Here is a 20,941-nt window from a genome sequence, read left to right as displayed (position 1 = left end):
ATGACCTGTTTCGTGCCTGTTTTGTTATACCTGGATTTATTTTCTGTCTTAATTAAAATACTCATTCTCTGCATTTGAGTCCTCGCTCTCCTTTCCACAACTATCCCGTGACACCTCCAAGATAGCTCCCTGGCGAGAAAGCATCTGTTGTTAACATGTCGTTAACATCATTAACAGGTCGCCCCAAACACAGGTCCCTGGGACAGAAACGTCTACGGTTACGTATGTAACCCTCGTTCCCTGAGTAGGGAACGGAGACGTTACGTCGGATGACGACGAATGGGGTTTCGCTTAGAAAGCCTATCAACTTCGAGTATTACAAAACGAGCCAATGGCAAAGAAATGCCATGGGTCTGCGGAATTTGCATGGCGTAACTCCGCCCCACCTCGTGGGTATAAAAGGAGGAAGCCGGCAGCAAGCAGATATGTTTCTTCGCTGAGGAGCCAAGACTGAGCTCAGGCGATCCCCGCGGTACAGCGGAAAGTGGCAGGCAGACGTAACGTCTCCGTTCCCTACTCAGGGAACGAGGGTTACATACGTAACCGTAGACGTTCCCTTTCGTTGTCACTCCGAGTTACGTCGGATGACGACGAATGGGGTTACCAGTCTAATCACGCCACCTTCTCAGCTGTCTTCCAGTGCCCTGCGTAAATCGAGATCCCTGTCAGCCTGGACAAAGGACTCCATATAACACAGGAATACCAAGGTACACTGGGAAGCATATCCCAAGCTTAGGGGAAGTATGCAATTAATGCCAGCCCGGAGGGGGGGGACTTAGAGAATACACATATGACCCGAAGGAAGCATATGGAAAACACTGGGGTGTCCAGCCGCAGGTGGAATATTTCAACCCCAGGGGTGGCAAGGTGGCTTGCCAAGGGAAAGACACACGCTCAGAGAGGCTTACAGTGGAATACACATGTGGGGGTCGCTCAGAGGAGGGACCATGCACACGGGAGGCACCTAGCCGACGCACAGGCAATAGACACTGGCGCCGACGTCAGGAGTGCTGGAGGAGCTCAGGGCTTTCGGAGAAGCTCACCTGAGGAAAATATCGCACGTATCCAGTCCGTGGAGTGGAATGGCGAGCAAGCGAAGACACCTGAGCGGGTCCGGTACTAGCTGGTTGAAGCGAGTACACGAGAGGACACAGGCTCCACTCGGAGATTATAGAATCTGGCGAATGTGTTAGGTGTCGCCCAGCCTGCAGCTCTGCAGATGTCTGTTAGCGAGGCGCCATGCGCTAGAGCCCAAGAGGACGCCACACTCCGGGTGGAGTGGGCAGTCACACCAAGGGGGCACGGTCGACCTTGCTGCTGGTAAGCCAAAGCAATGGTGTCCACTATCCAGTGAGACAACCTTTGCTTGGAGAGAGCCTTTCCCTTCAGCTTCCCACCATAACAGACAAAGAGCTGGTCTGAGGTCCTGAAACACTGCGTTCTGTCTACATAGGCGCGGAGAGCGCGTACTGGACAGAGCAGTGTCAAGGCTGGGTCTGCCTCCTCCGAGGGCAGCGCTTGCAGGTTCACCACCTGGTCCCGAAAGGGAGTGGTAGGAACCTTGGGCACATATCCAGGCCGGGGTCTCAGGATCACGTGAGAGTAAGCCGGCCCAAATTCCAGGCACGCTTCGTCAACGGAGAATGCGTGCAGGTCCCCAACCCTCTTGATGGAGGCCAGTGCAACCAGGAGCGCTGTCTTCATAGACAGGAACTTAAGCTCGACTGATTGCAGGGGCTCAAAGGGAGCACTCTTCAGGGCAGTTAGAACCACTGAGAGGTCCCAAGAGGGAACGAGAGGAGGACGAGGAGGATTCAGTCTCCTCGCTCCTCTCAGGAACCTGATGATCAGGTCGTGCTTCCCCACCGACTTACCTTCGATGAGGTCATGATGTGCGGCAATGGCGGCAACATAGACCTTCAGGGTGGAGGGAGACAGCCTTCGCTCCAGCCCCTGTTGAAGGAAGGAAAGCAAAACACTGATCGAGCATCTCCGGGGGTCTTCTCGGTGAGAAGAGCACCAGTTGACGAAGAGGTTCCACTTCAACGCATAGACGTGTCTCGTGGACGACGCTCTAGCGGAAGTGATGGTAGCCACCACCGCTGGTGGTAGGGTACTCAAACCTGCCTCGTCCCATCCAGGAGCCACACGTGGAGGTTCCAAAGATCGGGACGAGGGTGCCATAGGGTGCCCCGTCCCTGAGAAAGAAGGTTCTTCCTCAGAGGGATCGGCCAGGGAGGTGCTGTCGCGAGGAGTACTAGTTCGGGGAACCAGGTCCGGTTGGGCCAGTAAGGGGCAACCAGAATGACCTGCTCCTCGTCCTCCCTGACCTTGCGCAAAGTGTGCGCAAGAAGGCTCACTGGGGGAAACGCATACTTGCGGCCCTGCGGCCAGCTGTGCGCCAGAGCATCCGTGCCGAGCGTGCCCTCGGTCAGGGAATAAAACTGGGCGCAATGGGTCGAGTCGTGAGAGGCAAACAGATCTATCTGCGCGTCCCCGAACTGGTCCCAAATCAGCTGAACCGACTGGGGATGGAGTCGCCATTCTCCAGGGAGGGGCTGAAGCCGTGAGAGCTTGTCGGCTGCACAGTTCAGCGCTCCGGGAATGAAGATGGCTCGAAGCGACCTCAGATGCTTCTGACTCCATAGGAGGAGGTGGCGAGCGAGTTGTGACATACGGCGGGAGCGTAGACCACCTTGATGGTTGATGTACGCTACAGTGGCGGTATTGTCTGAGCGGACTAGTACGTGTTGACCCCTGAGCAACGCTCGGAAGCGGTGCAGGGCAAGGCGTACTGCCAACAACTCGAGGCAATTGACATGCCATAGCCGCTGGGGTCCTGTCCAGGAGCCCGCAGCAGCATGTCCATTGCACATGGCGCCCCAGCCCGTGGTGGAGGCATCTGTTGAGACAACAACATGCCGGAAAGCTCGAGCCAGGGGGACACCGGCCCTGAGAAAATCGAGGTTCGTCCACGGGGTGAAGAACTGACGGCAGGTCGGAGTAACTGGTACTCGGAACGTGCCGTGTTGCCATGCCCACCTCGGGACTCGGTCGCGAAGCCAAAGCTGAAGCGGTCTCATATGAATCAATCCGAGCGGCGTGACCGCGGCTGCAGATGCCATATGCCCCAGGAGCCTCTGAAAAAGTTTCAGTGGAACCGCACTCTTGCCCTCGAATTGTCTTAGGCAAGTCAGCAGTGACTGCGCGCGCTCGCTCGTAAGCTGTGCGGACATGGCGACCGAGTCGATGTCCATACCGAGAAAAGAGATCCTCTGCACGGGGCAAAGTTTGCTCTTCTCCCAGTTGACCCGAAGGCCCAGACGGGCTAGGTGCCGAAGCACTAGGTTCCTGTTTTCGCAAACCTGATCTCGAGAGTGAGCTAGGATCAGCCAGTCGTCGATATAACTCAGGATGCGAACCCCTTGCTCTCGAAGGGGAACAAGGGCCGCCTCGACGACCTTCGTGAAGATGCGAGGAGACAGGGCTAGCCCGAAAGGGAGAACCGCGTACTGGTATGCCTGCCCCCCGAAAGCAAACCGGAGGAACGGTCTGTGTCGAGGAAGAATGGAGACATGAAAGTAGGCGTCCTTCAGGTCGATCGCTGCAAACCAATCCTGGGGCCGTATGCATTCGAAAACGCGTTTGGCGGTGAGCATCTTGAACGGCATCCGGTGAAGGGAGCGGTTCAGCACGCGCAAGTCCAGGATTGGCCGTAACCCACCGGTTTTCTTGGGGACAATGAAGTAGGGGCTGTAGAAGCCGGACCTCATCTCGGCTGGAGGGACAGTCTCGATTGCACCCTTCGCCAGCAGGGTGGCAATCTCTGCTCTCATGATAGGGGCATTGCCACCGACCAAAGTGGAGCGGACTCCCCTGAAGCGGGGAGGAGACCGTGCGAACTGAATCGCATAGCCGAGCCTGACGGTACGCGCGATCCAGTGGGACAGACGGGGAAGCTCTAGTCAGGCTCCCAGGAACTGAACCAACGGGATCATGCGAGCCACAGGCGTCCCCCCGGAGGGGCAGCGAAGCGGAGTAACTGGCCCAGATGTGGACGGCATAGCGGCCCGGAGAGGGGGCACAGTTAGCAACCGCGCCCTGGCAGAGGGGGCCAGGGGAGGACCAGGCTGGTCGTCCCGCGGGGGCCTGCTCTGCCAGGGGTCTGGCGACAGAGGGGGACAGGGGCGAAGCGGTCCGTGGACGGCACGCCGTGTCAACCGCCTCTGCGACAGAGGGGGGCGAGGAGAGCACGGCTTGTGGGCGGCGCTCTGTGTCGCCCGAGAACTCTGTGAGCTCAGGGAAGAGGGGATTGTTTCTGACTTTAACCACATTAGGGTGCTGCCCACCCGTGGGTGAGCAGCGGGGAGTGGAGAACAAAAGATTCTCCCCCGGCCCTCCACCGGGGGAAGGAGTGGTCCTGCTACCACCTCCTGAGAAACAATCATCATCCCTGAGCAGCCCGTCTCAGGAGCGCCGCTTGGCCCGGCGTTTAGCGGGGGGCGGGGCAGGAGAGGGCTGTGGCGCCTTCTTACGGCTTCCTCCGCGACAGGCCCTGGGTGGTGGCTGCTGCGTGGTCCGGGCGGGAGGGGCGGGAGCCGCAGGAGGGCGCCCTCGGCGGGAAACAGGTCGAGGCGTCTGCCCGGCCGGCAAGGTGGAGGCAGCAGCGGGCCGGCGGGGCAGAATGTGTTTGATGGCCTCGGTCTGTTTCTGGGCAGTTGAAAACTGTTGGGCAAAGTCTTCAACTGCACCGCCGAAGAGGCCGGCCTGGGACAAGGGGGCGTTAAGCAGACGGGTCCGCTCAGCGTCCCGCATGTCAGCCAGGTTCAGCCACAGATGTCGCTCCTGGACCACAGCTGTGGACATCACCAAACCCAGGGAGCGCGCGGTAACCTTCGTCGCCCGGAGAGCAAGGTCGGTCGCGGCGCGCAGCTCATCAAAGAGCCCTGGGTTTGTCCTACCCTCGTGCATCTCTCTGAGCATCTGGGCCTGGTAGACCTGCAGAGTGGCCATAGCATGCAGTGAAGCAGCCGCCTGTCCCGCCGCTCTGTAAGACTTCGCCACCAGGGTCGACGAAAATCTACAGGCTTTGGATGGGTGCTTAGGCTCGCCCCGAGAAGAAGCACTCTGAGGACATAGTTGCATGGCAACAGAGCGTTCAACCGGGGGAAGCCCAGTGTACCCACGGGCAGCTGCCTCATCGAGGGGAGGAAAGGCGGATGAGACCAGCGAGCGGTCCCGAGAAGACAGGGGGGTCTTCCAGGACTTCGAGATCTCATCATGCACATCCGGGAAGAAAGGTATTGGGGTTTGCCGAGGACGAGGGTCGGCGGCCTTACCCAAAAACCAATCGTCCAGCCGCGAGCGCTCAGGACAGGGTGGAGGCCTCCACTCAAGTCCGATGCTCGCGGCTGCCCGGGAAAGCATGGCCGTCATCTCCGGATCAGACTCGAGCACAGCCGTATGCACACCGGAAGGTGGCAGCTGTGACGAGCCCTCACTTCCAGAAGAGTCAAACCCGCCAAGTGATGCTGCAACAGACATGGCATCTTCCTCTGTAGCTTCAACTGAAGCACGCGGGCCACCAGAGGGTAGACCCGCGGGAATCAGCAGTTCACTAGCGGGCACCGTCATTGAAGAGGGGGGCTGGGGTCGCGGACACATAGTCGGCGCCTTGTTCCAGACCGTAACCCTCAGATCACCCTGGCCACCAGCCGCAGGACGGGGGGTGGATGAGGGGACTCTCACTCTTGCGAGTTCACCGAGTCTCGACCGTAATGACGCGATGGTCATGTTCCCACAGAGAGAACATGAGTCATCCACGAGCGCTGCTCTAGCATGATCAATGCCCAAACATACTATGCAACGCTCGTGCCCATCAGAGTCCGATACCAATCTGCCGCAACCAGAAGTACACGGGCGAGACATCTTTAAAAAGACGTGCCACGTGTAAGCTCTTTTAGTGAGAGAAAACTCAAGTGTTGAAGCACCCGGGGAGAAACGCACCGACTGGCAGACCACTGCAACAGATCAGCAGGAAGCACGCTCTCGCCGTAGATCGCCGTCACACCAACACTCGAGGTACTCGTTTGTAAAGCTGACAATTCAGAGATGGCTTGTGGAGAGAAGAATACACTTGGCTCCGAAGCGAAAACATATCTGCTTGCTGCCGGCTTCCTCCTTTTATACCCACGAGGTGGGGCGGAGTTACGCCATGCAAATTCCGCAGACCCATGGCATTTCTTTGCCATTGGCTCGTTTTGTAATACTCGAAGTTGATAGGCTTTCTAAGCGAAACCCCATTCGTCGTCATCCGACGTAACTCGGAGTGACAACGAAAGGGAACCAAGGTTTTTGCCACATCACCAAGGTACGAGGGCATTTACGTGTAGCCTTGATCCTGTGGAAAGAATTGCCCTTGGTTCTGAGCAAGCGGCAACCTCCCAGTCTCTCTCGTGAAACCAACAAGGAAGTGAATTAAACTGCAATTCATTGACTGGCCGCTTGAGGCTGGCTGCAAAAGTGAGTCAAACATGTATCTCCTCCATGTTAATATCCCCAACTTTACAGCAGGAAAAAAATATGTTTACAGCCTGGTGCAAAAAGTGGGTTTGGTCTATGTAGCTAATTTTGCCCTTCATGACAACTGTGAGGGGGGTGAATTTTTGCTGCATAATCAAGGGCGTGGACACTTGAGTGACAGGTGGATTGCCGCTGATGTCACTATAGCCGTTTGTCTGCTCTCTGTTAGCCATCACGTCACCTCAGCTGATTCCAGCTGCTGAACTTGCCATCTCTACCGTGTTTCTACTTTTTTCGGGATTATTTCATAAAATTCAATACACGCCTTATACCTTCGCCCACGCCATTGGATTCCGTCATTGTCGAGTATCGAAAGAACAACAAGCGCTGTTTTTCAGTTCTTTTCCTCTGTGAACATGCTCTCGTGGATGTCTGACAATTTTGTTGCTTTTTGGAGTTCAGATTTAAAAACGTCTAAGATATAGAGGCCTACACTTGTTCTGGGGTACCGTTGATCTTACGGAACAGATAGACTATAATATGCTTATTTCACTTTTTAGTGTTAAATAAAAAGTAACGTCAGATGAAATCCCGCAGGTGTCAGTGCTTTCTCTCCGTCCCTTAAATGAGTGCGGATTTCTAGTGCATTTACTTGAACTTCTTAGGTAATATCTCAGAATTTAAAATGGACTGAATAAAGCTCTCTATGAATGACTGACATGTATGCGCATGAATCACTGTCACACACACGCTCAGAGCAAATATTGTAAGTTACTGCATGATAATACATTTTTATCTAGCAGAATAATAATGCATCACAATACACATAGTCTCACGCTTAGTTATGTCTTTTAACTATTATAGTATTTCGAAGGGCAAAAACATGAACTTTAACTATTGGCTTTAGGCCTACTTCTTCAAGTCAGCTGTCACTTTAGCGCGAGGCCAGTAGCACATTAGCTCCTTAGCCTGAGTAAACTCGATCACGTCGAGCTAGGCAGGCTTAGTTTCAGCATCCAGGCACCTCAACTCCACCTAAAACCCGCATTTTTTCCCATTTTCCTTTATCCGGGAGTGACGCACAGTGACGAACGGTGACGCGCTGCCAAGATGGCGACGGCCGACTCCACCCACTTTATGCTTCAAAAACACTCTTCATAAACCTACGGGTGATGTCATGGACACTACGTCCATATTTTTTACAGTCTATGGTTCTGAGCCACCACTGTAATGATCTCATGTACAGCAGGCCAAAAGGTATCATGTTGGACGCAGCTGCCATGAGTCCCAGCAGTCTCTGAAACTGCTTTACAGTGACATCTTGGGCTAGCCTGATTCTATACACTGCTGTCAGTCAAGCCACCTTTATTTATATAGCGCTTTTTACAATACAGATTGTTTCAAAGCAGCTTTACAGAGTGTGATGAGGTTCAGGGTTTAGAAAGGAAGAAGACAAGGGTCGGCATGACTGGGACTCGCTTTTATTACTGTGATAACAAAAGAATAAAACAAAAGGGCGCACTCAACGCGCATTCACCGTGCCGCTCTCGCGACACAGCACACAACAATTAAATCAGAATAAACAGACGGCACAGCACAATAGGTTCTCTGGTGATACAGGCGAGTCCTCAGTCAGTCTCTCTCTCCCTCGCTCTCTCGTTCCAGCCGGCTTTATGCGGTCTCTCCACGCCAATTACTGCAATCAGACACAAGTGTTCGTCATTTGCACTTAACCTACTTACTTACCGCCTGGCTCCTTCCTCTCTCTCCCGCTACAGACCTCGCTGAACCACGCCCCCCTCGCCACACAGAGATAACAGGAAAATAATGTTGTAATAATATTGTTAAATATAAAATTAAATGTCCCCATCTAAGCAAGCCAAAATCCAAAGGCGACAAAGGCGAAGAAAGGCGAAAAAGGCGACAGTGGCAAGGAACCAAAACTCCATCAGGTGACAGAATGGAGAAAAAAACCTTGGGAGAACACAGGCTCAGTCAGGGGGCCAGTTCTCCTCTGGCCAATGAACTACAGGTCAGAAGTCAGATTGGATAAGAACTTGCACAATATTTATCCAGTTCCCTTTCAGTCGATAACGTCAGACGTAGTTGACGGTCGACTGAAATGGGATCACGCCAAGGAGCCTATTGTCTTCGAGTATTATTGAACGAGCCAATACACATTGGCGTGCAAGATCTGCATCTCACACTCCACCCCGCAGCGCGGGTATAAATATCGAAGTAGAAGAACGCACTTCAAGCTCTCAACTGCTGTTCTCACAGCAACCAAGTTTCTGTTTGTGTTTGTTTGTCTGATGGTCGGTTGAGGGCGAGAAAGTGAGTGCTTCACTGACACAGGGTGCGCCATTCCTGTGTTAGTTTTGCCGCGGTCATTCCCCTGTGTGCTCCGGCACTGGTGAGAGTTTTTTACTTCCTAAAAGAGCAACACGGGTGCGTTTGCGTCTTTTTCAAGATGTCATTCCGCCCGTGCGTTTCTGGGTGCGGTCGTTCCATGTCTCTCTCTGATGGTCACAATTGTTGTATCACGTGTTTGGGCTTACATCACGCTGAGACAGCTTTTGTGGACAGCTCATGTTTTTTCACTGTGGGAACATCACTGTCGCAGTGTTGAGGGCGAGACTCGCCTTCGTTCGCGGAGAGCGAGTCCCCATTACCACGCCCCACCCTGCACGGGTGCTGTGTGGGATGGGTGACCGGAGGGTAGTGTTGGATGTCCCGCCCGGTAACCATTCCCTGTGGGCTCCTCGCCCCTCCCTTCCACTGCTGCCATTGGAGCCTCCGGTGTTGTCCGCTGGTCCATCTGTAATGGGTCGGCCAGCGGTTTCACTCGGGGCTCCCCTGGAGGACAGGACGTCGATTGCAGCATCGGAGGGTGAGCTGACTTCTGGAGATGACAACTCGGCTGCGTTGTCTCCCTCTGGGAGTTCAATGTTGCCCGAGCCGGATCCAGAATTGTCAGCTATGCACCTTTTACTGCTGAAAACGACTTAAGTAGTTCTTTCTCCCTCACTACCCTTGTCGGAGGAGCGGTGAAGGGTTATGAGGCTATCCCTCCAGTGGAGCGGTCTGTTGCGACTCACTTATGTCCAACGGCCACTGCATCCTGGATGGGGGATCCTTGTTTCCCCTTGCGGGCCTGTGAGTTCACGTCAGGATTGGCGGTCAGAGCTTACAGAGCTTGCGGGCAAGCCGCTTCCTCTTTGCATGCCTTGGCGTTGTTGCAGGTCTACCAGGCCAAGACACTCAGGGACATGCACGAGGGTAGTTTAGACCGGGCGCTCATAAGTGAGCACCGCACTGCCGTTGACCTCGCCCTCCGGGGTACGAGTGTCGCGGCATGTGCAGTCGGTCTAGCGATGTCCACCTTGGTGGTCCAGGAGCGCCATCGTTGGCTCAGCCTGGTTGAGATGGCGGATGCGGACAAGGTTCGGTTCCTGGACTCCCCAATTTCCCAGGTTGGTTTGTTCGGCGATGTGGCGGAGAGCTGCGCCCAACAGTTCTCTGCCATCCAGGTTCGGACGGAGGCTCCCCGACACACCCTATCCCGGCGGCCCGCTGTTGCCTCCACCCTGCCGCCGGTGATAGTCCCTCCGCCCGTTCGTCGCCGAGGGCGTCCCCCTGCCGCTGCCTCCGGTTCCACCGGGTCTCCGCAACAGCCTTCACCCAGGCCCCAGCGTAGAACCAGCAGCAGGCAGGCCGCCCGGTCTGTCTCAGTCACTGCCCAGCCAGGGGGCGAGTGTCAGAAGCATTCCTGAGACAGGCCACCCAGGGATGGGGGGACTAGCTCTTCAGATGGTCACCGTTCCACCATTGGCTCTCCGGAGTCCAGTGGTACCCAAATTGTCGAAAGAGTGAATTTCTCCGTCCCTGGGACCCAAGAGGGCGAGGCTGGCGGTTTGCGACCTTGTGGAACAGCCTTGCTCCCCCCAGCCCCCTCTTGTTCGCCAGCCGACAACACGATGCGTTCGAGGACCCGGTCATCCGCCTTCTCACCCATCCTCTGTTGCCCCGTGGAGTCAGGTAAGTGCAGCACGGCTCACTCAGACCCCGCTTCGGGCCGCCCACGGACCTTCCGAGCCGGGTCCCTGTCCTCCACCTCGCTGCCCCACCCCAGGTATGCCTGTGGTGCCTCTGGTCCCCCTGGTCCGGTTCGTCGAGGCCTGGAAAGTGCTCTCCAACCCGTCCAGCTGGCTCCTCCGTACCATCAGGCTCGGCTACACGATTCAGTTCCGCCGGAGTCCGCCCAGGTACAGCGGCATTCGCCACACTTCGGTGTCGAGCAAATCTGCTCCTGTCATGCGTGCGGAGATCGCTGTCCTGCTGGCGAAGGACGCGATAGAGCCGGTGTCTGTAGCTGATATGAAGACCGGCTTTTACAGCCCGTACTTCATTATACCCAAGAAAGGTGGTGGGTTACGACCAATCTTGGACCTGCGAGTCCTGAACCGGGCCCTCCACAAGCTTCTGTTCAGAATGCTAACGCAGAAACGCATCTTCCAATGTGTCCGTCCCCAAGATTGGTTTGCAGCGATAGACCTGAAGGACGCGTACTTTCATGTCTCCATCCTGCCGCAACACAGGCCATTCCTGCGTTTCGCGTTCGAGGGTCAGGCGTATCAGTACAAAGTCCTACCCATCGGGCTGGCCCTGTCACCCCGTGTCTTTACGAAGGTCGCGGAGGCAGCCCTCGGTCCCATGAAGAGCGTGGCATTCGCATTCTCAACTATCTCGACGACTGGCTGACACTAGCGCAGTCTCGGGAGCAGCTATGCGAATACAGGGATTTGCTGCTCCAGCACATCAGCCAGTCGGGTCTTCAGGTCAACTGGGAGAAGAGCAAACTCGCCCCCGTGTAGAGGATCTCTTTTCTCGGTTTGGAGCTGGACTAAGTCCAACACACGGCGCGCCTCACAGAGAATCGCGCCCAGTCGGTGCTGAACTGCCTGAATTTTATCAAGAGCAGTACAGTGGTTTTTCTGAAACAATTTCAGAGGCTCCTGGGGCATATGGCAGCCGCAGTTACGCCGCTCGGCCTGCTTCATATGAGACTACTCCAGCACTGGCTTTGCGACCGAGTCCCGTGGTGGGCGTGGCAGAGAGGCATGCTCCGTGTGAAAATCACCCCGGCCTGCCTCCAAACCCTCAGCCCGTGGTCGGACCTTTCGTTTCTCCGGGCCGGTGTGTCCCTAGAACAAGTGTCCAGGCATGCTGTGGTTTCCACAGACGCCTCCAACACTGGCTGGGGGGCCACGTACAACGGGCATGCAGTAGCTGGCACTTGGACGGGGTTCCACCTGCATTGGCACATCAACTGCCTCGAGTTGTTAGCAGTGCTCCTTGCTTTGAGACGGCTTAAGACGACGCTGCTCGGCAAGCATGTACTGGTCCGTACGGACAACACGGCGACCGTTGCGTACATCAACCGCCAAGGTGGTCTACGTTCCCGTCGCATGTCACAACTCGCCCGCCACCTCCTCGTATGGAGTCAGAAGCATCTGAGGTCGCTTCGTGCCGTTCACATCCCTGGCCTGCTCAATCGTGCCGCCGACGAGCTCTCACGACAGATTGTGGCCTCCGGGGAATGGCGACTCCATCCCCAGGCGGTCCAGCTGATATGGGACCACTTCGGGGCAGATAGATAGAACAGATAGATCTGTTTGCATCTCCGGACTCGTCCCATTGCCAGTTGTTTTATTCCCGCACCGAGGGGACCCTCGGCACGGATGCACTGGCTCACAGCTGGCCCCGGGGCCTCCGCAAGTATGCGTTTCCTTTAGTGAGCCTGATGGCACAACTACTGTGCAAAATCAGGGAGGAAGAGGAGCAGGTTTTGCTAGTTGCCCCTTATTGGCCCAACCGAACCTGGTTCCCCGAACTTTTTCTCCTCTCGACAGCTCCTCCCTGGGCCATTCCTCTGAGAGAGGACCTACTCTCTCAGGGACGGGGCACCATATGGCACCCGCGTCCAGACTATTGGAGACTCCATGTGTGGTCCCTGGACGGGACGCGGAGGTTCTAGGTAATCTACCACAGGCAGTCGTAGATACCATCACTTCAGCGAGAGCTCCCTCTACGAGGCTTGCTTACTCCCTGAAGTGGAACCTGTTCGTTGAGTGGTGTGCTTCTCACAGAGAAGACCCCCGAAGGTGTTTCGATCATTTCCGTGCTTTCTTTCCTGCAAGAAGCTTTGGAGCGTCATGCTGTCCCCCTCCACCCTCAAAGTGTATGTTGCCGCTATTGCCGCACATCACGATGCAGTAGACGGGAAATCCCTGGGGAAGCATGATCTGATCGTCAGGTTCCTGAGGGGAGCGAGGAGTTTGAATCCGCCTCGCCCCCCCCTCTATACCCTCTTGGGACTTATCTCTGGTGCTAACCGCACTGTAGAGACAACCCTTCGAGCCTTTGCAGGTAGCAGAGTTAAACATTCTGTCCCAAAAGACAGTTCTCCTGCTTGCTTTGGCCTCCATCAAGAGGGTAGGGGACCTGCACGCATTTTCGGTCAGCGAATCGTGCCTGGAATTCGGGCCGGCTAACTCTCACGTTATCCTGAGACCCCGGCCTGGATATGTGCCCAAGGTTCCTACCACCCCCTTTCGGGACCAGGTGGTGAACCTGCAAGCGCTGCCCCCGGAGGAGGCAGACCCAGCCCTGGCTTTTCTCTGCCCCGTTCGCTCTCTGCGCTTATACGTGGACAGAACGCAAAGCTTTAGGACCTCAGAGCAGCTCTTCGTCTGTTACGGAGATCAGCGGAAGGGAAAGGCTGTCTCCAAGCAGAGGTTGGCCCACTGGATAGTGGATGCCATCATCTTGGCATATGAGTCCCAAGGTGAACCCTGTCCCCCCGGACTGCGAGCTCACTCCACAAGGAGTGTTGCCGCTTCTTGGGCGTTGGCGCAGGGTGCCTCGTTGACAGATGTCTGTAGAGCTGCGGGCTGGGCGACACCTAATACGTTTGCTAGATTCTATAGCCTACGTGTTGAACCGGTTGCTTCCCGTGTGCTCTCTTCTCATAGAAGCCAGTAACACCGTGAGCCCCGGTTCAGTGTCGGCTTGCTGCGCCATTCCCCTCCTACGGACCGGATACGAGCGCCATTTTGCTCCAGTTGAATTCCCTTATCCGGAACCTGTTGAGCTCCTCCGCACCCCTCCAACGTCGGACGTGGCGGACGTCTGGTGTTACGCCTACCACTCGTATGCAGTGTGGAACCCGTGTTAGGCTGGGTCCATATGTTGCGGTCCCTACGGCGACCCCATATGTGTATTCTTCCACGATACGGCTCCCCAAGGTGAGCCCGTGTCTTTCCCTTCGGTGTTGTCTCCCCCCTCTCTAGGCTGGAGCCACCCCAGTGATATTCCATATGTTATACTGCCCGGTCCTCCGCCCAGTTCATATGCGTATTCCCCCCCCCCCCCCCTTTTTTCGGGTTGGTTGGGCTTCCGCAGCGTCCCTTCCTTCCGATGTTGGTCACGCTTTCCCAGTGTTACCAAGTCTAACTGAGTGGGTCTTGTGGAACAGCAGCGACTTCCTGGCCTAAGCCCTGTCCTTTCAGAAGGATCAGAAGGCTTTTGTCTAGGCACTGGAAGGTGGCAGCGTTAGTGGCGTGTTCAAAGGGTGATCCCATTTCAGTCGACCGCCGACTACGTCTGATGTTATCGACTGAAAGGGAACGTCCTGGTTGGGTATGCAACCCACCGTCCCCTGAAGGAGGGAACGGAGGACGTAGTCCCCTTGCCACTACCGCTGGACCACCGCTGACTCCGAGTTACGCTCGGCTCCTCAGCGAAAAGCTAATGGTGCGTGCATCTACTTCCGTATTTATACCCGCGCTGCGGGGCGGAGTGTGAGATGCAGATCTCGCACGCCAATGTGTATTGGCTCGTTCAATAATACTCGAAGACAATAGGCTCCCTGAAGTGATCCCATTTCAGTTGACCGTCGACTACGTCCTCCGTTCCTTCCTTCAGGGAACGGTGGGTTGCATACGCAACCAGTCGTCGTGTCCATGCGATGGTCCTTCATCAGATCTGGATATGGCCTGGATTCGGTGGACTGCGGTAAACCTCGGGATAAACAGAGAGACTAATATTAGTGTAGATGCCATCCTTTTTATGATGTACCAAGTACATCAGGATTTATGGGAAGTGTTCCCAGTTCCGGCTGATCTAAACTATGCAGCCTAACATTGAATTATAGAAGTCTATAATGTGTTATGTGTATGCTAGGCCAAAGATATGTGTTTTTAGTCTAGATTTGAACTGACAGACTGTGTCTGCTTCCTGGACAATGTTAGGAAGATTCCTCCAAAATTCTGGTGCTAAATAGGAAAAGTATCTACTGCCAGCAGTCGATTTTGATATTCTAGTTATTATCAACTGGTCAGAATTTTGTGATCACAATAGACGTTAAGGACTATAATGCGTTGAGAGCTCGCTCAAGTACTGGGGAGCTAAACCATTTAGTGCTTTGTAAGTAATCAGCAATATTTTAAAATGGATACAATGTTTAATCGGGAGCCAATGCAGTGTTGACAGAACCGGGCTAATATGGTCATACTTCCTGGTTCTGGTAAGAACTCTAGCGGCTGCATTTTGGACCAGCTGTAGTTTATTTTTAAAACGTGCAGGGTAACCACCCAGTAGAGCATTACAATAATCTAGCCTTGATGTCATGAACGCATTAACTAATTGTTCTGCATTTTTAATTGAAAGCATATGAAGTAATTTAGATAAATGTTTAAGATGAAAAAATGTGGTTTTACAGATACTAGACACGTGACTTTCAAATGAAAGATTGGTATCAAATAGAACACCCAGGTTCCTAACCGACGACGAGGACTTGACAGAGCAGCAGTTTTTTGTCCAATAATTAGAATCTCTGTTATTTCAGAATTAAGTAGTAGGAAATTACTAGTCATCCAGTTTTTTATGCGGCTATGCATTCTGTTAATTTTGTGGATTGGTAAGTTTCGTCAGGCCGTGAAGAAATACAGAGCGGAGTATCATCAGCATAACAGTGAAAACTAATGCCATGCTTCCTAATGATATCTCCTAAGGGTAGCATGTACAGAGTGAATAGCAATGGTCCTAGTACTGAGCCTTGTGGTACACCATACTGAAATTTTGACCAATAAGACATCTCTTTATTTACTGCTACAAACTGATAACGGTCAGATAAGTATGATTTAAACCATGCTAGTGCAATTCCACTAATGCCAACATAATTTTTGAGTCTATTTAAAAGAATGTTGTGGTCGATATTGTCAAATGCAGCACTAAGATCGAGTAACACTAATAGAGAGATACAACCACGATCGGATGATAAGAGCAAATCATTTGTGACTCTAATGAGATCTGTCTCAGTACTATGGTACAGTCTGAATCCTAATTGAAAATCCTCGCAGATACCATTTCTTTCTAAAAAGGAAAATAGTTGTGAAGATACTGCCTTTTCTAGTATCTTTGGGAGGAAATGTAGATTCGAGATCGGCCTGTAATTGACTAATTCTGTAGGAACAAGTTGCGTTTTTTTTAACAAGCGGTTTAATCATACTCAGCTTAAAAGTTTTTGGTATGTATCCTAATGACAAAGATGAAGATGACAAGAAGAGGATCTATGACCTCTTGAAGCATATCTTTCAGTAGTTTAGTCGGTATAAGTTCTAACATACATGTTGTCAATTTAGATGATTTAACGAGTTTATAAAATTCTCCCTCTCCTATAGCAATGAATGAATCGAATTTTTCGTCAGGGAGACTACAATGCACTGTCTGGTGCAATACTGTAGCAGACGGTTGCATAGTTATAATTTTCTCCCTGATATTATCAATCATGTAAGTAAAGAAGTTCATAAAGTCATTACTGCTGTGCTGCTTGGAAACATCTGGGCTTGAAGCTTTATTTTTCGTTAGTTTAGCCACTGTTTCAAATAAATACCTAGGGTTTTGTTTATTTTCTTCTAGGGTTGAAAAATAAGAAGACCTAGCAGTTTTTAAGGCCTCTCTGTATGCAACCCTGCTCTCTTTCCATGAATTGCGAAATACCTCTAGTTTTGTTTTCTTCCAGTTGCGCTCCATTTTTCTGGCTGCTCTCTTAAGGGCTTGGGTGTGCTCATTGTACCATGGCGTTGGACTATTTTCTTTAATCTTCTTTAAGCGCAAAGGAGCAACTGTGTCTAAAGTGCTGGAAAAGAGAGAGTTAAAAGTTTCTGTCACAATATCGAGTTCTTCTAAGCTATCTGGGATGCTGAGATGATGAAACTGATCAGGAAGATTATTTATAAAGCAATCTTTAGTGGCAGAAGTGATAGGTCTAACATATTTGTAACACGGATTCGGCTTTGCAGCCTTTGCTAAATTAAGTATACACGAGACTAGATAATGATCTGAGATGTCATCGCTCTGCTGCAGAATTTCAACGGCATCAGCATTGATTCCATGTGATAATTTTAGATCTAGAGTATGATTACGACAATGAGTAGGTCCTGACACGTGTTGTCTAACTCCAATAGAGTTAAGAATGTCTGTAGCTCCTCCAGTGACAGACATGAGGCAAGAGGTCTTGGTTAGAATACAGGGCTTTAATGCTGGTCAACCCGTGAGAACTGGTTGAAGAAAGAAAATATAAATTAACAAAAAATAATGCTATATGCATGTCTCACACATATTGTGTAATAATCAAGGCCATATACAGCTACCGTTAGACACTTATATGTTATACATCAAAACAATTACACATGAAAACATATGTAAACACAAACACCCTCACAGCAAAAGAAACGGTCAACAAACCTCATTGCTGCTTATCACATAGAGGTGCTAAACATTCTTTCAAATCTTCTGTATCTTCTTCTGCCTATTTTCTTGTAAACTTATGCACTTAAACACGACAACAGCGGATAAATCAGTCTCTTTCGCCGTAAAGTTTTTCCTCAGCGCGACGCTCAAAAGCACCCGGCCGGAAACCTCCAGGCGGAAGCAATAATTAGTTCCGTCTTGCTGTTAACATTAAATTCAGAAGAAACAAAACAGTAAAAGTGCTAATACAGAAATAAACTGGCGACAAAGGCAGTTACACTCCCACCAAATCACCAGTGATTTCTTAAACTTGGAGACAAACATATTGCATGAATAAATTAAATTGAACTCTATCCTAATAAACAACTAATAAACTGTGTTTGCGTGTATGATTGAACCATCAGTCTGCTTCTATCAATGTAACTGTTTTCTGAATGGGTCTCTCCAGGTAAACAGGTTTGGATGTACGCTTTCCTCTTCCATCCAGGGAGGAGTCACTGATAAGTAACTCGAGTCTCCTCACTCTTTCATCACTTCCAAGATACACCTCGATGACTTGCTAGCTTCCATTGGTCTCGCGGTGTAGCAGCATCTTGCAACAGAACAATGTCACCGACCTTTGCATTTCTGCGATCTTTGGTCCACTTCTGTCTGTGTTGGAGATTTAAGAGGTACTCCTTTTTCCACCGGACCCAAAAGTTGTTGGTTAAGAGTTGAAATCTGCGCAATCTTTTGCGGAGGTAGAGATCCTCCTTGACAAACTTTCCAGGAGGAGGGAGAATGATTGTGGATTTCATGGTCAAGATGTGGTTTGGTGTCAAGGGCTCTGGACTAGTAGAATCGTTCAGATGATCGGTGGTTAGAGGTCTGCTATTCACAACCGCCATGGCCTCATATAAAAATGTTCGTAGAGAAGAGGCTCAAGTTGTCTGGACGACTGTTGTAGAATGGACGCCAGGACACTTCTGATAGTGCGGATCTGTCTTTCCCAGACCCCACCCATATGACTTGAGGCCGGGGTGTTCATGATGAACTCGCAGCCCAAATCTTTGAGCTCCTCTTGATCCATCTGTTTCAATGCTTCAATGAACTCACGCCTTGCTCCGACAAAGTTTGTCTCTTGATCACACCTTATCTGCCTTACTGATCCACGAATGGCGATGAATGAACGCAGAGCATTGATAAAGGCATCTGAGGTCAAGTCATCAAGTGCTTCAATGTGAACTCCTCTGGAACACATGCAGGTGAGCAACAGCCCATAACGCTTTAGCTCCTTTCTTCCTTCCTTAATGTGAAACGGTCCGAAGCAGTCCATTCCACAGTAAGTGAATGGCGCATTTGTTTCCATCCGATCTTCTGGAAGGTCTGCCATCCTTTGTTGCTCTGTGCATCTTCGGAACTTTCTGCAACTTGTGCACTTGTGAATATGGGATGAAACAAGCTTGCTGCAACCCAGGATCCATATGCCATTGGCTCGGAGTTCATTAATAGTCATTCCTCGACCTTGATGGTACACTCTTTCATGATAGTGCTTGATGAGCAATGCAGAAACATGACTGTCTCTAGGAAGGATTGCTGGATGCCTCACATGTGTATGTAGGGCAGCATGAGCTAAGCGGCCTCCTACTCTGATTATACCTTGATCATCCAGGAACGAACATAGTTTGTGCAGCTGGCTGACTTTGTCTTTGAGCTTTGTCTCCTTATGATGTCTAAGGTGTTGAACTTCTTGAGAGAGAGTTGCTTCCTGCACCATCTTGATTATGGTCAGCTCCGCCTCTTTCCTTTCCTCCAAGCTCGAGGCCTCACAGGACTTTGGCTTGAGACCTTTGATTTCCTTAGCAAGGCGCTTGAGTCTGGCAACAGCTTTCACCAATCTTGCCCAGGCTGAGGAAATTGTGTAGACGCTCTAGAAGTGTTTTTGCTTCTTTTGCCTGAGTGTCATGAACCTGAGCTTTCTTGACCTCTGGGTCACTGCTCTCAATCTCTCCCACCATGACAACTCCAGTTGGTAACTCTTTCTGCCAAAGAAACTCTAGACCTGTGAACCAGTTAGAAGCTGTGAGTTGTTTTGCCGTGACACCCCTTGAGGCGTGGTCAGCTGGGTTGTCTTCTGAAGCTACATATCTCCATTGTCTGGCCTCTGTACTTAGTTTAATGCGCTCAACTCTATTTGCTACAAAAACATGAAATCTTCTGGCTTCATTACTGATGTACCCAAGTACAACCTTTGAATCAGTCCAGAAACATTCTAGTTGGCAGTCTATTTCTAGTTCTTTCTTAAGCATGTCACTGGTCCGGACTGCTACCACTGCTGCTGACAGCTGGAGTCTTGGTATAGTCATGACTTTAGTAGGAGCAACTCTTGACTTTCCCATGACTAAGGAGCAGTGGACCTCACCTGATGTACTGACTGCTCTTAAATACGAGCACTCTCCATAGCCTGACACGCTGGCGTCAGAGAAGTGGTGGAGCTCATAATGCTGGACCTTGAAGCTTGATGGCAGATAGTATCTTTGGACTCTCACCTCAACCAAGTTTTTTAGATCTTGCACCCAAGACTCCCACAGGGGTCGAAGGTCATCAGGCAAAGGATCATCCCAACTGAGCTTGTCACGACACATCTGCTGCATGATCTTCTTTCCTACCAGGATGAAGGGTGCCACAAATCCAAGTGGGTCATACACAGAAGCAACTGTGGACAGGACCCCTCTGCGTGTAAGTGGATTTTCTTTGACAACCACTCTAAACTGCAGCTCATCAGAAGTCACACACCACTGTACCCCTAGTGCTCTTTCCATCAGTGGTTCTCCCAACATCATGGTCAAATCCTTGACAGCTTTAGCACACTCTTCCTCAGGAATTGTGTCTAAGACTTCTTTGCTGTTGGAGATGAACTTGTGCAGTCGAAGTTTGCCTGTGCGACAAAGCTCTCTTGCTTCATTCACTAGTTGGATTGCTTGTTCTTCAGATTCTACACTTGTCAATCCATCATCGACGTAGAAGTTCTTCTGGATGCCATGTGCATAGCTAGCACATCCAGGTGATGAAGCTGCACCGAACAAGTGGACCTTCATTCGATAAATGGAGGGCTGGGTTTTAAGATCTCCATCCTTCCACCACAAGAATCTGAGATAATCTTGGTCCTGTTGCTTAACATGGAACTGGTGGAACATTCGTTCTATGTCACACATAACTGCCACACGACCCTTTCTGAACCGACACAAAACTCCCACCAAGGTGTTTGTTAACTCTGGGCCAGTCAGGAGATTGTCATTCAGGGATGTCCCTTTAAACCTTACGGAGCAGTCAAAAACGACACGGATCTTACCAGGCTTTTGGGGATGATACACCCCATGGTGGGGAATGTACCACGCTGGAGTCTTGCTGACATCCTCTTCAGGGACAAGCTCGGCATCTCCACAAGCAATTGTCTCGTCCATGAAGGCCTTATAGTCTTTGTAGTACTGCTCATTTCCCTTCAACTTTTTCTCCAGACATCTGAGACGGTGGATGCCACATATCTTGTTATCTGGTAAGTTTGGTCTTCCTTTCTTGAAGGGAAGTGGCATTTCATAGTGCCTGTCATCCTTGAGTCTGATGC

Source organism: Siphateles boraxobius, unplaced genomic scaffold, assembly GCF_051911475.1.
Source record: "Siphateles boraxobius isolate OS27281-9 unplaced genomic scaffold, OSU_SipBor_1 41, whole genome shotgun sequence".
NCBI classification, from domain to species: Eukaryota; Metazoa; Chordata; class Actinopteri; order Cypriniformes; family Leuciscidae; genus Siphateles; species Siphateles boraxobius.
Note: the sequence above shows the minus strand (reverse complement) of the source record.